The 13,081-nt window shown below is 42.2% G+C and overlaps 1 long non-coding RNA gene across 10 annotated transcripts; it reads right to left on the bottom strand.

Annotated features, from left to right (window-relative positions):
• Positions 1-8,171: 8,171 nt before the first annotated feature.
• Positions 8,172-12,475, bottom strand: LOC125509041. 10 transcript variants are annotated; one of them, XR_007283940.1, is made up of 5 exons: positions 11,995-12,467; positions 11,745-11,830; positions 10,990-11,623; positions 10,185-10,330; positions 8,172-10,030 (listed from the first exon to the last, which is right to left on the bottom strand). It is a non-coding gene; the product is annotated as an uncharacterized LOC125509041 (long non-coding RNA). The 10 variants fall into 10 exon arrangements; XR_007283934.1 differs by having other exon boundaries at positions 8,172-8,508; positions 8,654-10,030; positions 10,990-12,475; XR_007283939.1 differs by having other exon boundaries at positions 8,172-8,508; positions 9,307-10,030; positions 10,990-12,473.
• Positions 12,476-13,081: the final 606 nt, after the last annotated feature.

Below are 13,081 nucleotides of genomic sequence, written 5' to 3'. Positions count from 1 at the left end.
TTCAAAGGGTAAATTCCAACCAGGTGGCTGAACAATAGGTGCAGAAATCAAGGCTTTCTTAAGTATTTCAAATGCTTCTACACAATCATCATCAAAGACAAAAGGAATATCTTTTTGTAATAGGTTAGTCAGAGGCCTAGAAATTTTTGAGAAGTCCTTGATGAACCTCCTATAAAAACCGGCATGACCAAGGAAACTTCTTATACCTTTGATGTCCTTGGGACACGGCATCTTTTCAATAGCATCAACCTTAGCTTTGTCAACTTCAATACCTCTTTCAGAAATTTTATGCCCCAAGACAATACCTTCATTAACCATAAAGTGGCACTTCTCCCAATTCAAGACAAGGTTAGTTTCTTCACATCTCTGCAAAACTCGATCAAGGTTGCTCAAGCAATCATCAAAAGAGGATCCATAAATGGAGAAATCGTCCATGAAAACCTCACATATCTTTTCACAAAAGTCAGAAAATATAGCCATCATGCATCTTTGAAAGGTAGAAGGTGCATTACATAAACCAAAAGGCATACATCTATAAGCAAAAGTACTGAAAGGGCAAGTAAAAGTGGTCTTTGCTTCATCATTAGCTGACATAGGTATTTGAGAGAAACCAGAGTAACCATCTAGAAAGCAAAAATGTGTATGTTTGGATAATCTTTCCAGCATTTGATCAATAAAAGGTAAGGGGTAATGATCTTTTTAGTAGCCTTATTTAATTTGAGAAAATCAATTACCATCCTATAACCTGTAATAATTATTTGTGGGATCAATTCGTCTTTATCATTAGGAACGACAGTGATACCTCCCTTCTTAGGGACACAATGGACAGGACTTACCCACTGACTATCAGCAACGGGATAAATTATACCTGCCTCAAGGAGCTTTAATATTTCCTTTCTTACCAATTCTTTCATCTTAGGATTCAGCCGTCGTTGGTGATCAATAACTGGTTTGGCGTCTTTCTCCAAATTTATTTTGTGTTGACATAGAGTGGGACTAATGCCTTTAAGATCATCAAGAGTATATCCAATAGCAACTCAGTGCTTCTTCAGAGTTTTCAATAATTTTTCTTCCTCCTTCTCTGAAAGGTTAGCACTAATAATAACATGATATATCTTCTTTTCATCAAGATAAGCATATTTAAGAGTATCAGGTAAAGGTTTAAGCTCAAACACGGGATCACCCTTGGGTGGAGGAGGATCCCCTAGGATTTCAATAGGCAAATTGTGTTTCAGAATGGGTCCTTGTTTAAAGAATACTTCATCTATTTCCCTTCTTTCATTCATAAACATATCATTCTCATGGTCTAGAAAATATTGTTCTAAAGAATCATTAGGAGGCACAGCAACTTTATTAGGCAATTCTTCATCACAGGGTTTTCTACGAAATTTAGAAAAATTAAACTCATGAGACATATCATCCAAACCAATAGTAACAACATCCTTCTTGCAATCTATCTTAGCATTAACAGTATTCAAGAAGGGTATACCAAATATAATGGGACAAAAGCTATCTTAAGGGGAACCAAGAACAAGGAAATCAATAGGATATTTAGCCTTCCAAAACAAGACTTCAACGTCTCTAACAATCCCAATTGGTGAAATAGTATCTCTATTAGCAAGCTTAATGGTAACATCGATATCTTCTATCTCAGCTGGTGCAATATCATGCATAATTTCTTTGTATAAGGAAATAGGTATTGCACTAGCACTAGCACCCATATCACACAAGCCATGATAACAATGATCTCCTATTTTAACAGAAATAACATGCATTCCTACCACAGGTCTATGTTTATCTTTAGCACCAGGTTTAGCAATTCTAGCAGTCTCATCACAAAAGTTAATAACATGCCCATCAATATTATCTGCCAAGAGATCTTTAACAATAGCAATATTAGGTTCAACTTTAACTTGCTCAGGGGGTGCATAAGTTCTAATATTACTTTTACGAACTACAGTTGAAGCTTTAGCATGATCCTTTATTCTAACAGGGAAAGGTGGTTTCTCAACATAAGTAGTAGGAACAATAGGATCATTATAAGTGATAGTCTTTTCTTCAACTTTAATAGGTACAACTACTTTTGTTTCAATGGGAGGATTATATTTAAACCACTTCTCCTTAGGGAGATCAACATGAGTAGCAAAAGATTCACAGAAAGAAGCTACTATCTCAGAGTCAATTCCATATTTAGTGCTAAATTTACGGAAAACATCGGTATCCATAAAAGATTTAACACAATCAAACTTAGGTGTTATACCTGACTCCTTACCTTCGTTGAGATCCCAATCTTAAGAGTTGTGTTTAATTCTCTCCAATAAATTCCATTTGAATTAAATAGTCTTCATCATAAAGGAACCAGTACAAGAAGTATCGAGCATGGAGCGATTGTTGTCAGAAAGCCGAGCATAAAAGTTTTGAATAATCATTTCTCTTGAGAGCTCATGATTGGGGCATGAATATAACATTGACTTAAGCCTCCCCCAAGCTTGAGCAATGCTTTCTCCTTCGCGAGGCCAAAAATTATATATATAATTACGATGCATAGGATAAAACTTCTGATGTAATTCCAATTTCAACCGTTTGTAGTCTCATGATCCCATATCATCACATAGCCTATACCATGTCAATGCATCTCCCTTCAAAGATAAAGGGAAGACCTACTTCTTGATAACATCATCGGGCATACCTGCAAGCTTAAATAATCCACAAACTTCATCCACATAGATTAAGTGTAAGTCGGCATGCAATGTTCCATCTCCTGCAAAAGGATTAGCCAGCAGTTTCTCTATCATACCCGAAGGAATTTCGAAGTAAACATTTTCATTTTTAGTAGGTCCAGTAGGTTGAGGAGCAACTATTTGCTCTACCGGTTGGGGTGAAGATACCCCGAACAAGCCGCTCAAAGGATTACTTTCCATAGTAACAAGTGACAGTAAATTTCAGCACACTATATAAATTTTTCCTTACCAAATTCCACCTACCAAAGGCGCTTCACTCCCCGGCAATGATGCCAGAAAAGAGTCTTGATGACCCACAAGTGTAGGGGATCTATCGTAGCCTTTTCGATAAGTAAGAGTGTCGAACCCAACAAGGAGCACAAGGAAATGATAAGCGGTTTTCAGCAAGGTATTCTCCGCCAGCACTGAAATTATCGGTAACAGATAGTTTTGTGATAAGGTAATTTGTAATGAGTAGCAAGTAATAAAAGTAAATAAGGTGCAGCAAGATGGCCCAATCCTTTTTGTAGCAAAGGACAAGCCTGGACAAACTCTTATATGAAGTAAAGCGCTCCCGAGGACACATGTGAATTATCGTCAAGCTAGTTTTCATCACGTTCATATGATTCGCGTTCGGTACTTTGATAATTTGATATGTGGGTGGATCGGTGCTTGGGTACTACCCTTACTTGGACAAGCATCCCACTTATGATTAACTCCTATTGCAAGCATCCGCAACTACAAAAGAAGTATTAAGGTAAACCTAACCATAGCATGAAACATATGGATCCAAATCAGCCCCTTACGAAGCAACGCATAAACTAGGGTTTAAGCTTCTGTCACTCTAGCAGCCCATCATCTACTTATTACTTCCCAATGCCTCCCTCTAGGCCCAAACAATGGTGAAATGTCATGTAGTCGACGTTCACATGACACCACTAGAGGGATGACAACATACATCTCATCAAAATATCGAACGAATACCAAATTCACATGACTACTAATAGCAAGACTTCTCCCATGTCCTCAGGAACAAACGTAACTACTCACAAAGCATATTCATATTCATAATCAGAGGGGTATTAATATGCATAACGGATCTAAACATATAATCTTCCACCAAGTAAACCAACTAGCATCAATTACAAGGAGTAATCAACACTACTAGCAACCCACAGGTACCAATCTGAGGTTTGGATACAAAGATTGGATACAAGAGATGAACTAATGTTTGAGATGAGATGGTGCTGGTGAAGATGTTGATGGAGATTGACCCCCTCCCGATGAGAGGATCGTTGGTGATGATGATGGTGATGATTTCCCCCTCCCGGAGGGAGGTTTACCCGGCAGAACAGCTCCACCGGAGCCCTAGATTGGTTCTACCAAGGTTCCTCCTCGTGGTGGAGGAGTCTCGTCCCGAAAGCTTTCTTATGATTTTTTCTCGGATGAAAGACCTCATATAGCAGAAGATGGGCATCGGAGGGCCACCAGGAGGCCCACGAGGCAGGGGCGCGCCCAGGGGGTAGGGCGCGTCCCCACCCTCGTGGCTGGTGGGTGGCCCCCCTCTGGTACTTTTTGCGCTCAATATTTTACATATATTCTGAAACGTGCTCCTGTGAAGTTTCAGGACTTTTGGAGATGTGCAGAATAGGTCTCTAATATTTGCTCCTTTTCCAGCCAAGAATTCCAGCTGCCGACATTCTCCCTCTTTATGTGAACCTTGTAAAATAAGAGAGAATAGGCATAAGTATTGTGACATGATGTGTAATAATAGCCAATAGTGCAATAAATATCGATATAAAAGCATGATGCAAAATGGACGTATCAGTGGCCGTATTTTCCTTCTTGCACACTGGCCGCTGTATGTACGTGTACATGCTACGTGCGCACCTCTATTACGACACGTGCGCGCCTCTACATTGACCACTATGTACGTACACGTTCACGACCAGAATGACAACGCTATGTATGTTTCGACCAGGTGGGTCCCGACTGTCAGGCACTTCCTTGCATGCGAAGATGTAGCCGGTGGGTCCCAGCAGTCAGGGGGGCGAATCGTTTTTTTGCCCGGACGCACTTCCTTGCATGCGAAGATGTAGCTGGTGGGTCCCACCAGTCAGGGGGGTCGTTTTTTTCACAAAATACAGTGGCCCGTCCGGTGGGTCCCCGCTGTCAAGTGGAGGAATATTTATTTTGCACGTAATAAGGAGGCACTTACTTGCTGCGGCCGTGGACCTAGCTGTTGGCCTCTCCACGTACAGTCCACGTCCGATGGAAGCCGTTCCTTGACCATGTTGACCACGCTGCGCCGAGAGCACCAGGGTGGTGGACGACGGCGAGGCCTAGGAAGGGGACGACGTGGAGCCGGGGAAGACGCGGCAGTGGAAGCCCACGCGGAGAGGAGTACGAGGGTTCACTGGTTAGGCTGCGTTGTGGGGCTGCCGTCCCCGCAGGGCCTGGCCAGCGCCGGGAATAGTAGGGGGCGGTGAGGCCTCCGCGGCAGCACAGCTGGCCACGGGAGGCAGGAGCATGCGCCACGACCGGCGCTGCTTTGGGCGGCTGGAGCAAGAAGACCAGAGGTTGAAGAAGCACTACGGCCGTTGGATGGACATCGTACGGTCACTGGAGCTAGAATCATTCATATTGACTAAGTTGACAAAGCACTCCGTCCCCGTTAACTTAGTAGGCCCACAAGTCAACCTCCCACCAAGGTGGGTCCCGACCAGCAGGGGGAGTATTCATTTTTTTGTGCGTAATAAGGAGGCACTTCCGGTGGGTCCGAGCTGACAGCGGGGGGAACGTTTTTTTGCACAATACGGTGGCCCGTCCGGTGGGTCCCATCAGTCAGGGGGGAAACGTTTTTTTTTGCGAAATACGGTGGCCCGTTCGGTGGGTCCCTACTGTCAGGTGGAGGAATCATTATTTTCCACGTAATAAGGAGGCACTTCCTTGCTGTCGTCGTGGACCCAGCTGTCAGCCTCTCCACGTACAGTCAACGTCTGATGGAAGCCGTTCCTTGACCACGTTGACCACGCCGCACCGAGAGCACCAGGGCGGTGGATGACGGCGAGGCCTAGGAAGGGGATGATGCGGAGCCGGGAAAGACGCGGCAGTGGAAGCTGATACGTCTCCAACGTATCTATAATTTTTGATTGCTCCATGCTACATTATCTACTGTTTTGGGCAATATTGGGCTTTATTATCCACTTTTATATTACTTTTGGGACTAACCTATTAACCGGAGGCCCAGCCCAGATTTGATGTTTTATGCCTATTTCAGTGTTTCGAAGAAAATGAATATCAAACGGAGTCGAAACGGAACAAAATCAACTGGAGAAGTTATTTTTGGAACGAAAGCCACCAGATAGACTTGGACTCCATGTCAGGAGATACGGGAGGTGCTCACGAGGGTGGGGGCGCCCGCCCCTAGGGCGCCCCCTGCCTCGTGGGGCCCTCGTAGCTCCTACGACGTACCTCCTGCACCCATATATACCTACGTAACCTAAAACTTCCAGAACGAAGAATAGATCGGGAGTTCCGCCGCCAGAAGCCTCCGTAGCCACCAAAAACCAATCTAGACCCGTTCTGGCACCCTGCCGGAGGGGTAATCCTTCTCCGGTGGCCATCTTCATCATCCCGGTGCTCTCCATGACGAGGAGGGAGTAGTTCTCCCTCGGGGCTGAGGGTATGTACCAGTAGCTATGTGTTTGATCTCTCTCTCTCTCTCGTGTTCTTGAGGTGATACGATCTTGATGTATCGCGAGCTTTGCTATTATAGTTGGATCCTATGATGTTTTCTCCCCCTCTACTCTCTTGTAATGAATTGAGTTTCCCCTTTGAAGTTATCTTATCGGGTTGAGTCTTTAAAGATTTGAGAACACTTGATGTATGTCTTGCCGTGGATATCTGTGGTGACAATGGGATATCACGTGATTCACTTGATGTATGTTTTGGTGACCAACTTGCGGGTTCCGCCCATGAACCTATGCATAGGGGTTGGCACACGTTTTCGTCGTGATTCTCCGGTAGAACTTTGGGGCACTCTTTGAGGTCCTTTGTGTTGGTTGAATAGATGAATCTGAGATTGTGTGATGCATATCGTATAATCATACCCACGGATACTTGAGGTGACATTGGAGTATCTAGGTGACATTAGGGTTTTGGTTGATTTGTATCTTAAGGTGTTATTCTAGTACGAACTCTAGGGTTGTTTGTGACACTTATAGGAATAGCCCAATGGATTGATTGGAAAGAATAACTTTATGGTGGTTTCGTACCCTACCATAATCTCTTCGTTCATTCTCCGCTATTAGTGACTTTGGAGTGACTCTTTGTTGCATGTTGAGGGATAGTTTTATGATCCAATTATGTTAGTATTGTTGAGAGGACTTACACTAGTGAAAGTATGAGCCCTAGGCCTTATTTCCGCACATTGCAATACTGTTTACGCTCATTTTTATCATTAATTACCTTGCTGTTTTTATAATTTCAGATTACAAATACCTTTATCTACTATCCATATACCACTTGTATCACCCTCTCTTCGCCGAACTAGTGCACCTATACAATTTACCATTGTATTGGGTGTGTTGGGGACACAAGAGACTCTTTGTTATTTGGTTGCAGGGTTGCTTGAGAGAGACCATCTTCATCCTACGCCTCCTACGGATTGATAAACCTTAGGTCATCCACTTGAGGGACATTTGCTACTGTCCTACAAACCTCTGCACTTGGAGGCCCAACAACGTCTACAAGAAGAAGGTTGTGTAGTAGACATCAAGCTCTTTTCTGGCACCGTTGCCGGGGAGGTGAGTGCTTGAAGGTATATCTTTAGATCTTGCAATCGAGTCTTTTAGTTTCTTGTTTTATCACTAGTTTAGTTTATAAAAGAAAACTATGAAAAATGGAATTGAGTTTGTCTCATACGCTTCATCTTTTAAATATCTTTCGTGAGTATGATGGAAAGGAAAAATTGTACTCAAGTGCTAGAAGAAGAAATCTATAAAATGTTTGGCACTAAATATTTGAATGATGAGCATGATTGCAATGTTGTTAGTATGAATTCCTTGAATCATATTTTTATAACATGCATAGACCAACTAAGGAAGTATTTTTTTAAAGTTAAAAATATCGTTATCTCCATGAGAAATCTGAGTTTGAAAAAAAAAACATGTTTGTATAATATTTAGACTTGTTTGTGTGGCCCATCTGGAGTCGGGCTTGCATCTCCTTTCCTGTTATTAAGGATTTCTCTGCATACATGGTTACACAAATGGACCGTTACACCAAACAGCACAATGTCTATTTCAAACACGAATTGTTTTGAAAATTAAATTAAGTTTTAGCACGGAGGAACAGTCCAGACTTGAAACAGCGGATGCAACCACTTTACAAATTCAAACTCTTTAGTACCCATTTATGATTATAACGTCTAATGGAACAAGGTGTCAATAGAATAAAGAGTTATTTGAAATGTGTTTCATTCGTTCTTTACAAAGTGGTAGATACAATTTCACTGAAAATAAGAATTTTCAGGCTCATTTAAAACGGTATTTTCATGCATACAAACCATAACTAAACAACGTGAATGTAAATATATATGACTGAGTCATACTTCCTAATACAAAAGCAAGTAGGTAGGCCTGTTTTAGAGATTGTGGTAAATTACAGGTCATTATTACACGCAAAATGTTTTTGTTTCGGAGCAGAACACTGATATCTTTGTCTTCATATCCTTTTCTTCTCAGAGCTGGAGTGTGATGCCTTGCTCCTATTCATGGCTCTTGACCTACAATTTTTGAACAAACTAAATTAGTTATTCATTCAATGGGAAATCTGAAGTGGGGATTACTTCGCCAATATCGTTAGCAAGTTTATGAGGGAAAAGAAAGCAATGTAACTTCCAAAAGCAAAGGTAAGAATGAAGTACATACTGTAGCTGGGAAAGTAGGAACATGAGCTGCGACATGTTTCAGAAAAATGGTCGAGGTTCCCTGATCCTAATAATATGAGCTACGATTATTTTGTCAGGGACTCATGGCTGTATATAACTTTCACAAGCAACATCCCATATGTGACAACCTACCTTCGACCACAAAGCTATATAATCTATATAATGGTGAAAAATGGAGCTTTCGATAACATACATACCTATTTTTCCTAAAGCAAAGCTAAGAATGAAGTACACAGTATTTTAACTGGAAAAGTAGGAAAATTAAATCATATACTCTGAAACATATTGCAGAAAGAGAAGTGTGAAGCACACTTCCTTGAAATTTGAACATAAGCGGACATATATTTTTGTTGAGCCTGCTATATATCTATGGGGAAGCATGGATAAGAAAAGATAGAAATTTAGAAAATGTATGCAAATTCACATATATTTTTCTAAAATCCCATGGAAATGTGTTGGTCCACTTGGTCTATCAGGTTAGTGTATTTCAAAAAAGCAAATCCGGCAGCTAATAGTTTGGATAAAACCTCTAGATAGTAGAAAACAACTTCCAATGATTCAATTGTACATACTAAAAAGTTCGCCAGGAAATGAGACGAGCCAGCAAAATACACTAAGTTACAGAAGAAGCACCTAAAATACAATAGTGGCAGTTAGTTTGGCAAGAAACCTGCATATATTTGAGTGCAATTCACATCCTCTAGGCCATCGTTCTCACGCATTTTTTTCTAGTAAGTAGAAAGCATATACAAAGTATGAAAAAGGGATACAGATTACACAACAAATAGTAGTTTTAGAGCTTTAGAAGGCCGTCCAGTTTTGCATAGTATGCTTTCACCTATGGAGAACTGGACACTGTACTACTAATTTCAGAGTCAAGACATATTTCAATCTCTAAAAGAAACCTGACACGAATCATCTGCTACTCTAGAAATTTGATTTATCACGCCTAACCAACATGGAACGATCATCTAACTTTCTGGCTATACTAACGTGTAAATATTTGGCAGGTATAGACTATAGTGTCAACCATACAGTATTATTTGCAAAAGCAAGGAAGGTTGCTGTAGCTAGATAAATGACCCGTTTCAAGTTGACTGCCAAATTTTTATTACAAAGTGGATGCCTACTAATAGCGCATCTCGGGGAATCACAGTGAGATTGAAAGGCCTGGAGAAATGCAAAACGGCAAGATAAAATTCAGACATTGGCATAGAGAGAAACTAATAGAAAAACATGCACCATCAATCACTCACCAAGGTCAGCAGCTGGACAATAGCTGAGCTGCCGTAGATGGTTACCAAGTAATGAACAGAAGGAAAATCAGTACAAAATAACCATGAGAGCACCAAACTATCTGCAAACAAGAAGGCCCTTTCTTGGATTATACAGGACGAGTACGCCATGATGATCCAAAGAACAAAAATATGGATTTAAATTTATAGAGCAATGCTAGGAAGATATTGTCTTGAAGAACGGAAAGTAAGAGAACAATAAAGCAAGCAACGAACCTGCAAAAATATCCTCCAAATTTTGCGTGAAAATCCATCGAATATATCCTTGACCGCATATTTGTCTCTGTCAAGGTACTCTACAGGAAGGTTCTCCAAAAAACAGAGTAAAGTTGTTTTTCCTTTTTGAGAGTTTGATAGCAAACCTGCAATGCATCAAAAAGGGATTAGAATTGATAAGAAAATAAATCTCTGCTATTTTATAGTCAAAGAACATGCTTCAATCAACAAAAATACAAAAACATTGAAATTTGACGGTGTAAGGAACCTGCAGTGATATATTGAGCCATAAACTACTTTGCAATTATATATTGAACCATAAACCTGAAACTCTACTTTGATGCCAATATATTTATAACTGGGAAAGTAGGAAAATGAAATCATATACTCTAAAACATATTGCAGAAACAGAAGCGTGAAGCACACTTCCTTGAAATTTGAACACAAGTGAACATTCATTTAGAATATGTAGCTAACATAAACTTAAGCAAGACTATTCAAATGATCATGGTACATGGTGGATTTATCATAATTGATATTTGGCTGGAAGTGGATAAGTTCTCTAGTTATTCTGAAGCTCATTTTCAGTAGTCAGATAAATCAACCTGATTTCCTAGCTTAGACGTTTCAGACATGTCTCACAATATGATGTGACCATGGGTTCAATCCCATATTCAATTATGTACGAAGAGACATTTGGGTACAATCTTGGAAAGCTATTTGGAAAAGAGAGGCCATACTGATACATTTAGATCAAACCCCATGTGTAGTGGGCGCAGCAGTGGTAGCAAACAAAGAGCCTTACCTGAATGTGAAACGATGCTTAGCATTCTGCCTCACCAATTGATCTGCAAAGGATCTTCACAAAAGAGAGCATATTAGAGAGAGAGATAGGATTAGGCAAATGTATATAGCAAAGCATCTACAGTAATGTCATCACACTGCCAGTTTCAATTCACGCAAAACAATTGACAATTTAGTCAACAAATAGCTTCAAGTTCTCATGATCATAGTTGATTTCATAATCTAGTCCACCATGTTGATGCTCTGAATATCAATTAAAAAAGTTCATTTGAAAGGATTATTTTAGACTACATAACTTGAAGTGGTGTAGCAATTAAGTACTACAGCAGACCGAATAGTAACAGGCCAATTATAAACAATGCAGTGCAATGCCCTTTTCCTTATGATGGTGTTCCTTAGTGTAACCTACAAACCAAATCGAGCATGAAAATAACCATGTTACCTATTTTTGTGCTACATATAGACTGAAACCAAGTAAGATAATGTAACCTGACAAGAAGTACAGTATCGTTGATAACAGAATAGAAATTGAGAACTGGCCATTCCAAACAAAAACAACATTGCTAGTGTTGCAAAAATGGATAATCCAACGTCAAATAGTGATGCCTCCGTCAATCAAATCCCTGGGAATTTTCCTGCAGATGGCATAACACAAAAACAAATCTCAAAACACTGTACAACTCAGTAGAGATCCAAAAACTGCACTGGACAATGCCAGCAAAAAAGTCACACCCACCGACTATCATTAGACCATACCGTAATTTTTGCATTTTCAGTGTTAAGATCGTTCATAAATATATCATCTATAGTGCAGTTCTCCAGAAATAGACGAGCTAATCATTCTGTTCTACAAAAAGACCTAAATCAGTACTGCCGACTATCCATGCTCAAAGTAAAAACATCAATTCATAGCTAATCCCCAAATACAGATAGTAATCCAACGAAATCAAAACACCGCAGTCACCAAATATGGAGATCTGAAGATCGGAAGGGAGGAAGATGGTACCTGTAAAAGTCGACGGACTTGAGCTTGCTCGAGGAGTGGCCAAACGCACACAACACACATGCAGCAAGCAGGGCAGGAGGACCAGGGAGAGCAGGGATTCGAAGGAAGTTACCTTGCCGGGACTGGATTCCTGGGGGTAATGGTGGAGCTGACTCTCGGCGGCGGCCAGGGCGACTCCACCCGGCGGCCAGGGTGACTCCATGCGGCGGCTAGCAAATCCAGGCGGCAGCGGTGGCGAGGCCATGTGGGCGAGTAAGATTAGGAGTGGTCTTCTCCTAGGCTCGGGCTGATGGCATCCCTGACGGCGCATCGAGGGCAGCGGCGTTGGAGAGGAGGGAGCAGGGAGGAAACGAGGTGGAGGGGGCTCGAGGGCGGCGACGTGGGAGAGGAGGGAGCAGGGAGGAGACGAGGCGGAGGGGGCGCGGGCCTGACGAGAAGGGTTGGCGCGGCGGCCACGGTTTTGACCCTTTTGCACGTTACACAGGACGAGCGCGGCGCTCGGGCAGTGGGATCGGCGAATCCCGACCGCAATGAGACGTGCAGCCAGTGCCACTGACGAAAGGGACCAGGAGCAGCACCGGCCCATCCGTCATCACTATAGGACAGACGCGGGTGCATAAGCCGGGTACACACACATCGTCCTATCCCTACGCAACTGCTCCCCATAACGCACGCCGCGGGCAGTGCGAGGAGCGGTCCCCACGCGCGTTTGACCCGCGACGCGACGTAGGAGACAAAGCTCACATGAAAAAGTCATAAAAGTGAGACCAACTTGTGGGACCAAATAACAGGCAGGCCCACTTGCAGCCGCACAACAGGCGAAATGGAGGGGCTAGCGGGAAGCAGAAATGACACAGCGTCCATGACGCGTGCACGCGGCGCTGCAGAAGAGGCCGCTCGCGCACCCCAAAAACGGGCACCCAACCAATCGGAAATCGCCCGAGCCCACAGGTCATTCCCTGTCCACGTTTCACCGCGCAGTCAAAATAACAACACACGTTTTCCAGCCAGATCCAACGGACAGCAGCAAAAAAAAGACCGCGTTGACCCTGATCAAACGGCCAACGAAGGCTGAAATCGGGGGAGC

The sequence above is a fragment of the Triticum urartu genome, chromosome 1 (assembly GCF_003073215.2).
Source record: "Triticum urartu cultivar G1812 chromosome 1, Tu2.1, whole genome shotgun sequence".
Classification (NCBI taxonomy): domain Eukaryota; kingdom Viridiplantae; phylum Streptophyta; class Magnoliopsida; order Poales; family Poaceae; genus Triticum; species Triticum urartu.
This window is presented reverse-complemented; position numbering and strand designations above follow the sequence as displayed.